The sequence below is a fragment of the Vicia villosa genome, linkage group LG3 (genome assembly GCF_029867415.1).
Source record: "Vicia villosa cultivar HV-30 ecotype Madison, WI linkage group LG3, Vvil1.0, whole genome shotgun sequence".
Classification (NCBI taxonomy): Eukaryota; Viridiplantae; Streptophyta; class Magnoliopsida; order Fabales; family Fabaceae; genus Vicia; species Vicia villosa.
This window is the reverse complement of record NC_081182.1, coordinates 164,759,772-164,776,915: the sequence shown is the minus strand read 5'-3', so window position 1 is coordinate 164,776,915 and position 17,144 is coordinate 164,759,772. Positions and strand designations below refer to the sequence as shown.

Here is a 17,144-nt window from a genome sequence, read left to right as displayed (position 1 = left end):
GCTTCAGCGTGCTCAGTCACGTCTTGAGTTTGCCCGGAGCGGGCCGGGGAAGGCTACCGCATGTATGGACCAGAATTCCTTGGGCTAAAGAGTGTATTGGCCCAATTGGAATAATTGGGCCGGTCTAGAACAAATATACTAAAGACCAATTTACTCATCAGAAAATACATGTCGTGGAAGATAGAAAATCTAAAAGGTCTCACGATAATATGGAACTAGATGGTGAAGAAGTTCATGACAACAATGAAAATTGACAAAGAAAAAAGAAGTTGCTTCCATTGTGGCAAACCGAGACATTTTAAAAGTGAATGTAGGTTCTTGAAAAAGATGAACAAAGAGAAGAACTCAAGTGTGCGAAATGATCACCTTGTTGCATAGAAGTAACTTCTATAAATTATTCACTTTTAAGAATTTTTATCCGATGATGGAAAAAGTTATAATTAAGGTTGTGATGTGTGTAATAAAGTGTGCATCTATTTAGTTTTGTATAATTTATTATGTGCAATATTTATATGAAAGTGGATTTATATTTATTTACAAATAAATTGAATATGAAATTTATTTGTTAATATTTTTATAAATATTGATCATAAAGTATTTAATTTTTCTTTAATAAAAATTTATCAATTACCAATTCGCCGACATTCAACCCAGTTTGTTGACTTGCAGAAGCAACAAGAGCAGGCGTTTTCTCAAGAGTTCCTTTGCTTCACGTGCATATGGAGCTGGTTTTTCATCTCAACGAGGATTGCCCATTTTTAGATTCAAGCTGTTTGGCAGAACAAACCTCACATCCCTTGACACCACTTTCCATAACAAATCTCAAAACACCATAGCATGCCCTGAAACAAATAGTTTGACATACATATCATACAGTCACATACACAGAATTGTATACAAGGAAATAAAATGGAAACTTTCTAAAAAAAAATAGCAGCGCCAAGAATCAGTCATCCAAGAAAGAAATCTATATGATGGCAAAGAAACTAGCTATTTAAAAGTTTAAAGTTACACAACTGAATCAGATTCTTGGGTATATTACAACTTTTAGACAACAGGGTGTATTACAATGAGTAGACAAAGAATATAGGAATAAGCAGATGAATTTGATTTCAGAGCTAGAGCACACATTAAACCTGAAACACTAGCTACATGACCATATTATTTTCCTTCAAAAACAGGGATATTAGACAGTGCACCAAGTTAGGACACCACACGGGATATAAAGCTAGTTTAGTTTAAGTTAATTAAAATCAAAAGAATACTGATCAACAAATATCAAAATCAAAATCAAAATAAAAAACATCAACAAATATGATACAAAGTTATAAAACTACGACCGCCAGAGGAGTAGAAAACATTAGTATGGCGCAACATGATTAGAGATGTGTAAAAATGAATATTGATCCATAAATTTCAAAGCAATAAATCAATGTACATGAATTTAAGAGAGGAGAGAAACTACATGTTATCTTTGCATATAGAAAACCAATATAAATACATTTACTATGTTTCCTGTCATGTAGAAGTGAACAGATATACGTTAAATAGAAACATATTTAATAGCTAAAAAACATATTATTAAACATAACAGATATATATTAAATAGCTAAAAAAATACTCACAACCATGTTGTAGTCTTGGAGAGTCAAACATTTGGATAAATGCCTCAGAAAAGATACAAACAGTTTCTTGCAATCCTGTTTGTTTATGACTTCCATATTTCCAAGAATATCCCCTCATTAAGAAGTAAACCATTTGTAATGCAAAACAGATTGAGAAAAAACATACAATTGTTTTGTCTCTCGCTTTGCAGTCCGTTCTCTTCGAATCTCCTTCATCTTAAACTTTACCTTGTAAACAAAAATATAATATTAAACACAACAATCAATCCCATAACGAATCTAAGAAGAAAAGTAAACATCGAAGAACACGATGGACTATCTATAATAGCAATGGAAATTCAAATCTTCTTAAGCAATAGTCTCATGTATTTAGCACCAAGAAAATTCTAACAAGAATGATGCAGTAAAACATCAAAGGTTCAGATTTGTTAGAAGGAACAATTTTGAATTTGTAACAATCAGATATTGAACATAAAACACAGAAAAGAATATCTATAAATATGTTTTGTTACTCAAGATGCACTTATACTCTAGAAACTCCAAAAAAATACCTCTGGCTGTATGTAATTTTGTTTTAATTCCACAAGTGGCCACCACTAATCCAAGTGTTCTAATCCAAGTATTTTACAGTTCATCATTCACCAATGCAAAAGTGAAGCAACCCCTCAGTCTGTGGTCCACTATATGCTCTCTGAAACAAATTAGAGTAAAATATAGTAAAACTCATTACTCTAGTAGTTAATTAAGAAAATTCAATCAGTGCCAAAATAGAATATGTTTACCTGTGTCAATCATCATACAAATTCTGCGATGGTTAAAGGAGTTTTTTCAGAATTAGTTCTCAATAAAAAGGTTTATACGTAGGAGCATAGAAGCATGAGAACAAAGTATTCTGTTTGGAACCCTATCAGGAACTTCATGTAAATAGAGACAGAGACCCAGGCATGCATGTGAAGAGAAACACTAATAAAACTAAAACAAAATATGTACAGTAGTGGGAATACAAGGAGGAAAGAAACACACATGAAGCTCATGGAATGGAACTGAATTGTGTAGTTTATTAATAAAAAGGAAAATCAAATTGATGTTCTTAACACATTTTCAAACTTAAGGAATTACACATTCTCAGATGAGTTAGCTCCTCTCTTCTTGCCAAATCCAACCACTACAATAAGGCATATCATCACAAATCAGAATCACAAATAAAAAACCAGAAATTTCTAACTTATAACTCAATATAAAAACTATTTGCTAGGGTTTGCAAATCTCAAAAAATTAAAGACACAAATTAGGGTTTCGATGCATACCAGCAGTGATGAGTCTGCGATTTGTACTGCAAGCGCTTGTGGGAACGACCACAGAGCTTCTACTTCTTGTCCTGTTTGGCCTCTCACCTTACCGGCACGAGCGAATGATCCGTGAATCTTTCCGGAAAATTTGATTTCATAAATCGATATTGATTATGAACAAAGGAAAATAGTAGAATCATATTACAATGTATTTGACTTACCCATGATTGCGACGACGAATTCTCTGTTGAATCCTCTCTTCAATCGCAGTCGCTGGAGAGATATTAGTGAAGCAGAAAGAGCTTTGCATGAGGTGAGAGAGATTTGCGGTTATGGATTTGAAGCAACACATGTGAAGTTGAAATGAGAAGAGACGAAGATTATTTTAGGGTTTGGTTCGGTGGAGGAGGTGAAGATGAATTTAGGGTTTGAAAAATCTTAAGAAGTATCATGATTCGGTGGAGGAGGTGAAGATGTATTTACCTTTTCAATTTTTTTTTTTACTTTTTTTTATCTTAAAAAAAATTAGAAAAGAAAATAATTATGAAAGGGAAACTAAAAAAAGAAGAGGGAAATTCTGGCGGGGTATATTTTTTTGGGTTTGGGCCACTGTTTGAAGTGAAAATTATAAGGCCGGTTTTTCTTTGCGGCTTAAAATATCTCTAGTTTCTTAACTGTGGCAATTGAAGGAAAGATCACAACTTCACACTCCAGATTCAATTTTTCAAAACATATGTCTACGATTTGAAAACCCTGGCCAAAGCATGTATGTGGCCACAGTTTTTGAGCTGTGAAAAAATTTAGTGTGGCCTTAGTTAGGCCAAAAATGTTGTAGTGGTTAATGCTTGTGGAATCAGTGGCGGAAGTGGGGGGGGGACAAGGGAAGGCCACGGCCACCCCTTTAATTTTTTTTTAAATTAGATATTGGAAATTAAGAAATTGCCCTTAAATAAAATCCAAATGTATTTTCTGCCTTGATTTGAAATCACACATAGGTTAGAAAATTCAGAAGATTAAAAGTTTCCACTTTTTACAGTTTCACATTTCCGTTCTCTTCCGTTGTGAGTGTGTGGTACCACCGTCGAAATTGAAAGAGAAGAGAGAGATGAAGAAATTATAATCCCGATAATTGAAGAGCATCGTAGTTTTGAGAATCCAACAATTAAAGAGTATCATGGTTTTGAAAATTCTTTGGAACGCGATCCTGGAAAACGTCCTCCGATTTGCCAATGTCCACCAAATCAAGTGGATGCAATACAAAGAGCTTATCTAAAATGGGGTCCATATCAAATTCATTTAGAAAGTTATCCTTTGTCCGGAAGCGAGGATCATCCAAGAAGGTTTCAACACACTTGATTTAGCATATTTCCCTCATGGTTAGAATATTCACCATCTGAAGATGTTGCATATTGCTTACCATGTTACCTATTTAGCAAAAAAGCAAGTGGGCGTCCTGGATCACATGTCTTCATTTCTACGGGTTTTAGAACATGGAAGAAAGTTAGGAATGGAAAACATTGTTCCTTTCTTAAACACATAGGGAAGGATCCTTGCTCACCACACAACAATGTAATGAAAGCTTGTCAAGACTTATTGAATCAAGATGGTAATATTCGAAATGTTATTCAAGTGCAAAGTTTGAGTTAAAGAATGAATAAACGGCTACGTCTCAAGACTTCAATTGACACCGTTCGTTGGTTAATGCTTCAAGCTTGTGCTTTTAGGGGTCACGATGAAACTAACAATTCAAGAAATCAAGGAAACTTTCTTGAGTTGTTAAAACTTTTAGCATCTTACAATGATGAAATTGCAAAAGTTGTGTTGAAAAATGCTCCACAAAATTGCAAGTATACTTCACATCAAATTCAAAAATAGCTCTTGCAAATTCTTTCTAGTAGGGTGAAAAAGCATATTCGTGAGGAAATTGGTGATTCCAAATTTTGTATCATTGTCGATGAAGCTCGTGACGAGTCAAAAAGGGAACAAATGGCTCTTGTATTAGGATTTGTTGATAAAGTTGGTTTAATACAAGAGCGATTTTTTGATGTGGCACATGTTAAAGACACCACATCTTTAACTCTTAAGGAAGCAATATGTGATATACTTTCTCGACATAACCTTGATGTTTCTAACATCCGCGACCAAGGGTATGATGGTGCTAGCAACATGAGAGGAGAATGGAATGGTTTACAAGCACTTTTTATAAAGGATTGCCCTTATGCATACTATGTTCATTGTTTTGCTCATCGATTGCAACTTGCGTTAGTTACATCATCAAGAGAGGTGAAAACAATTCATCAATTCTTTGATAAGTTAATTTTTGTTGTCAATGTTGTTTGTTCCTCTACAAAGCGCCGTGATGAGTTACAAGCTGCCCAATTAGAAGAAATGTCATATTTGTTAGAGATTGATGAGATTGTAAGTGGTAAAGGTGTAAATCAAGTTGGTACTTTGAAACGAGCGGGAGATACTCGTTGTGGATCGCATTACAATTCTATTTGTAGCTTGATATGTTAGAACAAGATTTGTTCTGATCAATATTCTTAGTTTTGATGATAACAAGGATATGAATTTTGTGTGAGATAATGTGGTACTCTAATACATTGCAATTTCCCTTTCAGGAAATATATATAAAGAGTATGCACAAATCAGCGCTCAGAAGCTTTGTCTCAGAAGGTTCAGCATGCAACATCAGAACATGGTCTGGCAAGACATCAGAAGATGGTCAAGGCAGAATCAGAACATGGGTCTATGAAAGCATCAGAAGAACTTGAGGTCAGAAGCAGAAGCACTGAAGTTCTCATGGTATCACGCTCAGAAGCACTTCAAGGTCAGAAGACAAGAAGATGCTATGCACCAAGCTGTTTGACTCTGATGATATTCAAATATTATATTCAAACATCATATCAGAAGAAAGTACAGGTGGCAGGCTACGCTGACTGAGAAAAGGAACGTTGGAAGCTATTAAAGGCAACGTCAGTAGACACAGCGTGAACAAGGCTCGAGGTAGTTGACAAAAGCGTGAAACATTAAATGCAAAGCTGTACGGAATACGCAAAGCATTAAATGCGCTCAACGGTCATCTTCTCAAACGCCTATAAATATGAAGTTCTGATGAGAAGCAAGGTTAACAACGCTGAACCAAATTCTGTGAATATTAACTTGCTGAAACACTGTTCAATCCAAAGCTCAGAAACTTCATCTTCATCAAAGCTCACTACATTGCTGTTGTAATATATTAGTGAGATTAAGCTTAAACGTTAAGAGAAATATCACTGTTGTGATTATAGCTTTTCAGAAGCATTTGTAATACTCTTAGAATTGATTACATTAATTTGTAAGTAACTAGAGTGATCAAGTGTTGATCAGGATACTCTAGGAAGTCTTAGCTTGTGTCTAAGCAGTTGTAATTAGAGTGATCACGTGGTGGTCAGGATACTCTAAGAAAGTCTTAGCTTGTGTCTAAGCATTTGTTCCTGGAGTGATCAGGTTGTGATCAGGATACTCTAGAAGACTTAGTCGCGGACTAAGTGGAAAACCATTGTAATCTGTTGCGATTAGTGGATTAAATCCTCAGGTGAGGTAAATCACTCCGTGGGGGTGGACTGGAGTAGTTTAGTTAACAACGAACCAGGATAAAAATATCTGTGCATATTGTTTTTATCGTTCAAGTTTTTAGACTACACTTATTCAAACCCCCCCTTTCTAAGTGTTTTTCTATCCTTCAATTGGTATCAGAGCCTGGTTCTAAGGTGCAAGCACTTAACCGTGTTTAGAAAAGATTCAGGAAGAGAAAAACGCTTCAGTAAAAGATGGCTGGTGAAATTCCAACAAATACAGCTGCATCTACATCTGGCTCTGCTGAGCAATACAATGGTAACAATGGTTATACTAGACCACCAATATTCGATGGTGAAAACTTTGAATATTGGAAAGATAAACTGGAAAGTTACTTTCTTGGTCTAGATGCTGATCTATGGGATCTTCTGCTGGATGGTTACAAACATCCTGTTAAAGCTACTGGTGTAAGGCTCACGAGAAGCGAAATGACTGATGATCAAAAGAAAGACTTCAAAAATCATCACAAATGCAGGACTGTTTTGCTGAATGCTATCTCTCATGCTGAGTATGAGAAGATATCTAACAGGGAAACGGCCCATGACATATATGAGTCCTTGAAGATGACTCATGAAGGAAATGCTCAAGTCAAGGAGACCAAAGCTCTTGCTCTAATCCAGAAATATGAAGCCTTCAAGATAGAGGATGATGAAGACATTGAAAAGATGTTTTCAAGATTTCAAACTCTGACTGCTGGATTGAGAGTTCTGGATAAAGGCTACACCAAGGCTGATCATGTAAAGAAGATTATCAGAAGCTTACCCAGAAGATGGGGTCCAATGGTAACTGCATTCAAGATTGCGAAGAATCTGAATGAAGTTTCTTTGGAAGAGCTTATCAGTGCCTTGAGAAGCCATGAAATTGAGCTGGACGCAAACGAGCCTCAGAAGAAAGGTAAATCTATTGCATTAAAATCTAATGTTAAAAAATGCACTAACGCTTTTCAGGCTAGAGAAGAAGATCCTGAAGAATCAGAATCTGAAGAAGAAGATGAACTGTCCATGATCTCCAGAAGGGTGAACCAACTGTGGAAGAGCAAGCAAAGGAAGTTCAGAGGCTTCAGAAGTTCAAAGAAATTTGAACAAGGAGAATCTTCTGGTGACAGAAGATCTGACAAGAAGAAGGCTGTCTGCTATGAGTGCAATGAGCCTGGACATTACAAGAATGAGTGTCTGAAACTTCAGAAGGAGAATCCCAAGAAGAAGTTTCATAAGAAGAAAGGTCTTATGGCAACATGGGATGATTCTGAATCAGAGTCAGGATCAGACTCTGAAGGAGAGCAGGCAAACTTTGCGCTGATGGCGACAGAAGATGATGGATCAGAATCTACATCAGAATCAGATTCTGAAGAGGTATTTTCTGAACTATCTAGAGAAGAGTTAGTTTCCAGTCTAACAGAGCTTCTTGAATTAAAAGCTCATCTTAGTATCAAATACAAAAAGCTGAAAAAGCAATTTGAATTTGAAACTAAGAAGCTTGAGTTGGAAAATTCTGAATTAAAAGAAAAAGTTTTAAAATTATCCAATAATGTTGGATTTCCTTCTGATTCAGAAAAATCCACTCCCAGTCTGAATCATATTCTGAAAGAATATGATTTAAGTTTCAGGAAGTTCTTATCTAGAAGTATTGGCAGAAGTCAGCTAGCTTCTATGATATATGCTGTGTCTGGAAACAAGAGAGTTGGCATTGGTTATGAGGGTGAAATCCCATACAAGCTTGAATCTGTGGATGATATGAAAATATCATACAAGCCTCTGTATAACCAATTTAAATTTGGCCACTCCCATGATATTAAGCACACATCACATGCACAAAGTTTTCACATAACACACACCAAGAAGCATGTGACACAACCTAAGAAATATCATGGAACTCAGAACAAGAAGTATCATACTGTTCCTCCTGTTAAATATTTTGCTAAACCCAAGTTCAATCAGAACTTGAGGAGAACTAACAAGAAAGGACCCAAGAAATTGTGGGTACCTAAGGAAAAGATTATTCCTATTACAGATATCCTTGGCGGCAAAGAGGACAGAAAGCAAAATGTCATGGTACCTGGACTCTGGGTGCTCGCGACACATGACGGGAAGAAGGTCTACATTCCAAGACCTGGTGCTTAAACCAGGTGGAGAAGTCAAGTTTGGAGGAGATCAGAAGGGCAAAATCATTGGCTCTGGAACCATAAGTCTTGGTAACTCTCCTTCCATAACTAATGTACTTCTTGTAGAAGGATTAACGCATAACTTATTGTCCATAAGTCAATTAAGTGACAATGGTTATGATATAATCTTCAATCAAAAGTCTTGCAACGCTGTAAGTCAGAAGGATGGCTCAATCCTATTTACAGGCAAGAGGAAGAACAACATTTATAAGATTGATCTTTCTGATCTTGAGAAGCAGAAGGTGACTTGTCTTATGTCTGTTTCTGAAGAGCAATGGGTCTGGCACAGAAGATCGGGACATGCTAGTTTGAGAAAGATTTCTCAGATTAACAAACTAAATCTGGTCAGAGGACTCCTAAATCTGAAATAAAAATCAGATGCTCTTTGTGAAGCATGTCAGAAGGGCAAGTTCTCCAGACCTGCATTCAAGTCTAAGAATGTTGTTTCTACCGCAAGGCCGTTAGAACTCTTGCACATTGATCTGTTTGGCCCAGTCAAAACAGCATCTGTCAGAGGGAAGAAATATGGATTAGTCATCGTTGATGATTATAGCCGCTGGACATGGGTAAAGTTCTTGAAACACAAGGATGAGTCTCATTCAGTGTTCTTTGAATTGTGCACTCAGATTCAATCTGAGAAAGAGTGTAAAATCATAAAGGTCAGAAGTGATCATGGTGGCGAATTTGAGAACAGATTCTTTGAGGAGTTCTTCAAAGAAAATGGTATTGCCCATGATTTCTCTTGTCCTAGAACTCCACAGCAAAATGGAGTTGTAGAGCGAAAGAATAGGACTCTACAAGAAATGGCCAGAACCATGATCAATGAAACCAATATGGCTAAGCATTTCTGGGCAGAAGCAATAAACACTGCATGCTATATTCAGAATAGAATCTCTATCAGACCTATTCTAAATAAGACTCCTTATGAATTGTGGAAGAACAGAAAGCCCAACATTTCATATTTCCATCCTTTTGGATGTGTATGTTTTATTCTGAATACTAAAGATCATCTTGGTAAGTTTGATTCTAAAGCACAAAAGTGTTTCCTTCTTGGATATTCTGAACGCTCTAAAGGCTACAGAGTATACAATACTGAAACATTGATTGTAGAAGAATCAATCAATATCAGGTTTGATGATAAGCTTGGTCTTGAAAAACCAAAGCAGTTTGAGAATTTTGCAGATTTTGATATTGATATATCAGAAGCAGTAGAACCAAAAAGCAAAGCTGCAGAAGCTGGCAGTCTCAGAAGCAATGGATCAGAAGATCAAGTTGCTGCATCTTTAGAGAATCTTATGATTTCTGAAGAACCAACTATCAGAAGATCACCTAGACTTGCTTCAGCTCATTCAGAAGATGTGATCCTTGGAAAGAAAGATGATCCCATCAGAACAAGGGCATTCCTTAAGAACAATGCAGAATGTCAATTAGGTCTTGTTTCTTTGATCGAGCCAACTTCTGTTGATCAAGCTCTAGAAGATCCAGACTAGATAATTGCCATGCAAGAAGAACTAAATCAGTTTACAAGGAATGATGTATGGGACTTGGTTCCTAGACCAAAAGGATTTAACATCATAGGTACTAAGTGGGTTTTCAGAAACAAGCTAAGTGAGAAAGGTGAAGTGGTAAGAAACAAAGCCAGACTGGTTGCTCAGGGTTATAGTCAGCAAGAAGGGATTGATTATACAGAAACCTTTGCACCAGTGGCCAGGTTAGAATCTATTCGTCTATTAATTTCTTTTGCCACTCAACACAACATCACTCTTTATCAGATGGATGTCAAGAGTGCCTTCTTAAATGGTTATATAGATGAAGAAGTTTATGTTCACCAACCTCCTGGTTTTGAAGACTCCATGTCTCCAAATCATGTTTTTAAATTAAAGAAATCATTATACGGATTGAAACAAGCTCCCAGAGCTTGGTATGAACGTTTGAGTTCTTTCCTTCTGGAAAATGGTTTCACTAGAGGAAAAGTGGACACTACTCTCTTTTGTAAAACATTTAAAAAGGATATTTTAATTTGTCAAATATATGTTGATGATATTATCTTTGGAACATCTAATGCTACACTTGGAAAGGAGTTTGCTGAGTCTATGCAGGCTGAATTCGAAATGAGCATGATGGGAGAACTCAAGTACTTCCTTAGGATTCAAATCAACCAAACTTCCGATGGAACCTATGTTCATCAAACGAAGTATATGAAAGAACTTCTGAAGAAGTTTAATCTTTCTGAAAGCAAAGAAGCCAAAACTCCTATGCATCCAACATGTGTACTGGGTAAGGATGAGGTAAGTAAGAAGGTAGATCAGAAGTTGTACAGAGGTATGATTGGATCTCTTTATATCTAACTGCTTCTAGACCTAACATTCTCTTTAGTGTTTGTTTGTGTGCTCGATTCCAATCAGATCCAAGAGAATCTCATTTAACTGCGGTTAAGATAATTCTAAGGTATCTGAAAGGTACTACTAATGTTGGTTTAATTTACAGAACATCTAAAGATTACAACTTAGTAGGATTCTGTGATGCTGACTATGCTGGAGATAGAATAGAAAGAAAGAGCACTTCTGGAAGTTGTCAATTTCTTGGAAGTCATCTGATCTCATGGTACAGCAAGAAGCAAGCTACTATTGCCCTCTCAACAACAGAAGCAGAATATGTTGCTGCTGCTGGTTGTAGCACACAAATGCTCTGGATGAGAAGTCAGCTGGAAGATTATCAGATATATGAGAGTAACATTCCTATTTTCTGTGATAATACTTCTGCTATATGTTTATCTAAGAATCCTATTTTACATTCAAAAGCTAAACATATTGAGATTAAACATCATTTCATAAGGGACTATGTTCAGAAGGGTGTTATATCTTTAAACTTTGTGGATACAGACCATCAATGGGCTGATATCTTTACAAAACCCCTTGCTGAAGATAGGTTTAAGTTCATTATGAAGAATATCAGTATGGATTTATGCCCAAAATGAGAAGATGAGAAGATCTTATGTATGAGTATCTTCTGAAATAAAATTGGATTATTTTTATAAGAAGTTCTGATTGAAATCAATTAGATATTGTGATTCAGTTATTACTAATGTTTCATTGTCTAAGTTGATTCAGAATCTCTTTAAAAGCAAAACAGCTGTAACTGGCTATCCAGATGGTAAACACGTGTTCACTATTTCTGGACAAGCGTGCGTGCAGTTGAGGGGACGTCTACTTAGGTAACTTTGCAAATCACGTCTTTTGTCATTATTATCTCTCCTCACGTCACGTAACATTAAATGCTATCCATCATTTACTCTCTTTCAGTTTTCTTTTTATACTCTTCAAACGTTTCTTTTCCCTCTTATATTTCTCTCACTTTGCATTCAGTTTCTTTTGCGTTCTCTCTCTTTACATTCATATCATAAACCCTAGCAGTTTCCAATATCTGCAACTTCATCATGAATCCATCGTCAAGCTCTGGAAATCAAGAAAATGATCGAAAACAAAAGAGAAAGGCAACTGCTGAACAAGAAACCAAACCAAAAAGAGTAAGGATCACTTATGACCCTCTCAAAGTGAACCCGTTTGAAGCTATGATGTTTGGAAACTACTCTAGACGTGTGTATCAACCCCTCGACGGTACCCCTCAATCACCTCCCTCTTCACAGACCTCCACCACCTCTTCCTCCTCATTCATCCTCTCGGAACCACCTTCTTCACCATCTGATATCTCCTCTCCTTCAACCCATCCCTCAGATATTTCCTCATCTCTCTCACACCCTTTTCCCACCAGAACACCTAACCCCTACAGTGTTGTTTTTCCCGACTCCAGGTTCACCGTCAATCCTCCAACCCCTACCACTCAATCATTTCTGGAGCTTTTACATTCTGATGTAAATGGCTGGTTGGAGATTCTGGGTGCTGCTCACCTTAACCATCTGGATAAGTATGCTACATGCAACCTTTGGGATACCTTTCGTTAGGATTTTCTGGCTAGGGCTACAGACACTCAGAGAAGGATCATGTCTGAAGCACCTGGTGTTTGTGGTCTTCGGTTGGAAGTTGGTGAAAGCAGCTATCACCATCTCATCAGGAACAGAAGAGTTCTTGAAGAGAGGATACCTGCAGATGAGTTGGAAGAAGAAAATCCCTGCAGAGACATCGTGGTGTGGAGACCATGGTATCCTGTGCTGACTGGAGATTTTCAGTGGCTGTTTAACTGGTTCAGAATGAACCCTTCTGAAAAAGCACCTCACATGGTCTTTCCAGTAGTGGTTTATCCTGCTGAAGTTGCTGGTCCTACTCCTCCAACAAACCTAGCAGCTATTCTTCAAGCGTTGGAAGTTGGAACTTCTGAGCTGCCTGAACCAGAATATGCTAAGGCTACTTCTGAGTCAGACTCAGATGAGGAGATGGAAGATGCACAAGCTGAAGACCTTCCAGAAGATCGCCCTGCTGAGATTGCTGTTCCTTTTGGCAGAAATTCTGGTGCCTCTTCTTCTGGTGAAACCTCAGCTCTGATGGAGACCTTGGAAGCTCTTCATCAGAATCAAACTATGCTGGCTTCTCGTTTGGACGCGCAAGAAGCAGCCAATGCTGAGTTTCGGTCTTTTATGGCAAGGCAAGCTACAAGCACTGACGGGATTCATGATGTTCTGGCGTGGATTTTGCGTAGGCTAGGGTCTTAGTCCTTTGAGTCTTTGTAGTTTTCTTTCCTTGTTGCATCTGTTTTCCTGCATTCATCTTTTGTAATCCCTCTTGTTGAAATCAATGAAAAGTTATTTATGTTTCTTTCCTTTTGTCTCTTGCTTTTCATCTGAATCTTTTCATGCTTTTTGATGTTATGACAAAAAGGGGGAGAAAATATATGATAAATGATCTGATTAATATTATCAGTTACCGAGTAAAAAGGCTCCACATTTACTAACAGAAGCTGCAAGCTTCATATGTTTCTAAGTTGTGTTGTTGCAGGAATCGAAGATTCAAGATCAACATGAGGAGCAACAAGATGAATCAAGTTCTTGGATTCTTGAAGCAAGCTGAGTGCTAGGAAGCTTCAGAATCAGAAGCAAGAAGCAAGAATGATCAGAAATTCTTATAATAGAATATGATCCAAATCACTGTCTATTTGCTCTGATACATTCTATTGGATCTGATATATTCTATATGGCTTATATGGCCCTGATACATATTTTGTGTTCTGATACACATTTTATGTTCTAACTCATTCATGCTGACTTTTGTCGTTTAGTTTTGTTCTGTAACATTTCAGGATGTAGAGATGCTCTGATAATGCTCTGGTACATTCAACAATGTTCTGATACAATCTAGCATGAAGTGATGTAAGAAGAAATTCAAAGCTCTGAAGCTATCCGAGGGAAGCAGAAATCAAAAGCTGTGAATGTTCTAAAGATCCAGAAAAACTCAAGTTCTGAAGATGTCCTAAATTGAAGCATGAATCAGAAGCTGTGAATGTTCTGAAGATCAAAGAAATTCAAGTTCTGAAGCTGTCCTAAATGGAAGCAGGAATCAGAAGCTGTGAATGTTCTGAAGATCAAAGAAATTCAAGTTCTGAAGCTGTCCTAAATGGAAGCAGGAATCAGAAGCTGTGAGTGTTCTAGGGATCTAAAGAAATTCAAGTTCTGAAGCTGTCCAATGGAAGCAGAAGTCAGAAGCTATGAATTATCAGAAGCAAGAAGCTTATGTGATCGTCTCTACCGAAATAATCAGGGAAGTCTTTTATTATTAAAAGTTCTTCGAGTATTTATTTCAGGGGGAGATTATTCATCTCAGGGGGAGATTGTTAATCTCAGGGGGAGACATATTCACATGCTTATGCTATAGCTGTGTAATTTGTCTTTAGCCGTCTGCTCTTTCTGATCGCAAATTCATATCATTTATATATGTTTTTGTCATCATCAAAAAGGGGGAGATTGTTAGAACAAGATTTGTTCTGATCAATATTCTTAGTTTTGATGATAACAAGGATATGAATTTTGTGTGAGATAATGTGGTACTCTAATACATTGCAATTTCCCTTTCAGGAAATATATATAAAGAGTATGCACAAATCAGCGCTCAGAAGCTTTGTCTCAGAAGGTTCAGCATGCAACATCAGAACATGGTCTGGCAAGACATCAGAAGATGGTCAAGGCAGAATCAGAACATGGGTATATGAAAGCATCAGAAGAACTTGAGGTCAGAAGCAGAAGCACTGAAGTTCTCATGGTATCACGCTCAGAAGCACTTCAAGGTCAGAAGACAAGAAGATGCTATGCACCAAGCTGTTTGACTCTGATGATATTCAAATATTATATTCAAACATCAGATCAGAAGAAAGTACAGGTGGCAGGCTACGCTGACTGACAAAAGGAACGTTGGAAGCTATTAAAGGCAACGTCAGTAGACACAGCGTGAACAAGGCTCGAGGTAGTTGACAAAAGCGTGAAACATTAAATGCAAAGCTGTACGGAATACGCAAAGCATTAAATGCGCTCAACGGTCATCTTCTCAAACGCCTATAAATATGAAGTTCTGATGAGAAGCAAGGTTAACAACGCTGAACCAAATTCTGTGAATATTAACTTGCTGAAACGTTGTTCAATCCAAAGCTCAGAAACTTCATCTTCATCAAAGCTCACTACATTGCTGTTGTAATATATTAGTGAGATTAAGCTTAAACGTTAAGAGAAATATCACTGTTGTGATTATAGCTTTTCAGAAGCATTTGTAATACTCTTAGAATTGATTACATTAATTTGTAAGTAACTAGAGTGATCAAGTGTTGATCAGGATACTCTAGGAAGTCTTAACTTGTGTCTAAGCAGTTGTAATTAGAGTGATCACGTGGTGGTCAGGATACTCTAAGAAAGTCCTAGCTTGTGTCTAAGCATTTGTTCCTGGAGTGATCAGGTTGTGATCAGGATACTCTAGAAGACTTAGTCGCGGACTAAGTGGAAAACCATTGTAATCTGTTGCGATTAGTGGATTAAATCCTCAGGTGAGGTAAATCACTCTGTGGGGGTGGACTGGAGTAGTTTAGTTAACAACGAACCAGGATAAAAATATCTGTGCATATTGTTTTTATCGTTCAAGTTTTTAGACTACACTTATTCAAACCCCCCCTTTCTAAGTGTTTTTCTATCCTTCATGATAAACATGTATGAAGGAACTTGTTCAGTTTTAAAAAAAATTGCAAAAGAAAGAGGAAGTTATGCTACACGTGGGGATGCTGATAGTTGTTATAATTACTTGAAGGCATTCGATTTTATATTTATTTTGCACTTGATGAAAGAAATTATGGGGATAACAGATATGCTTTGTTAAGCCTTACAAAAGCAAAATCAAGATGTAGTTAATGCTATACACTTGGTTCGTTCAACAAAGAGTTTAATTCAAGACTTCAGAGAAAATGGTTGGGATATGTTGTTTACTAAAGTGAGATCTTTTTTTGAAAAACAAGGTATTGAGATTCCTGATCTTAATGATGTTCATTCAACAACAAGATTTGGACGCTCCCGTCTTGAAGAGAATCAAGTCACAATTCTACATTACTTTAAAGTTGAAATCTTTTTCACTACCATTGACAAACAGTTACAAGAGTTGAATAGCAGATTTTGTGAGCAAGCAATGGATTTGTTAATCCTTTCTTGTGCTTTGTCTCCTAAAGGTGGCTATAAAGCTTTTAGCATTGATACTATTTGTTCTTTAGTTGAAAAATATTATTCTATGGACTTTAGTGATCAAGAGAAGAATAATTTGCAATTTCAACTCTAACATTTTCTTTATGTTGCTCGTCAAGCATCAAACTTGAATAATTTATCAAATATTCAAGAATTATGTTCATGTTTGGTTGCATCTGGACAGGCTGAAACTTACTTCTTGATTGATAGACTACTTCGTCTTATCATGACTCTTCCCGTTTCTACGGCCACAACTGAGAGGTCTTTTTCAGCAATGAAAATTATCAAAACCAAATTCAGAAACAAGATGGATGATGGGTTTCTAGGAGATAGCATGACTGTGTATATTGAAAGGGAGATTAGTGCAAGCATTAGTTCTGAGTCTATTATTGATGATTTCAAGTCACTCGGAACGTGTAGAGCATTATTTTAAGGTACTATTAAGTCATGTAATTTATTTTTTTTATGATTAACTTTAAATATATTTTAACTTATATTGTTTAGTTAAAATTCTATTTACATTTTATTTATAATCTTTATTTTTCGTTAGCGGACATCCCAACATTTTTTATCTGGCTCCGTCACCACTACAACGAGGAAGGGCTTTAAAAGCGCTTTTTATAGCCTTTAAAAGCGCTTAAAAGCGCTGTGAAAGGTGGCGCTTGAAGGATAGAAAAACACTTAGAAAGGGGGGTTTGAATAAGTGTAGCTTTAAAAACTTGACAGATAAAATAAATTGCACAATTATTTTTATCCTGGTTCGTTGTTAACTAAACTACTCCAGTCCACCC

At 36.7% G+C, this 17,144-nt stretch overlaps 2 pseudogenes; one reads left to right on the top strand and one right to left on the bottom strand.

Annotated features, from left to right (window-relative positions):
* Positions 1–583: 583 nt before the first annotated feature.
* LOC131659303 (small ribosomal subunit protein eS30z/eS30y/eS30x-like) lies at positions 584–3,114 on the bottom strand (annotated as a pseudogene).
* A 23-nt stretch (positions 3,115–3,137) lies between these two features.
* On the top strand, positions 3,138–16,786 carry LOC131659302 (uncharacterized; annotated as a pseudogene).
* The last annotated feature ends 358 nt before the right edge of the window (positions 16,787–17,144 follow it).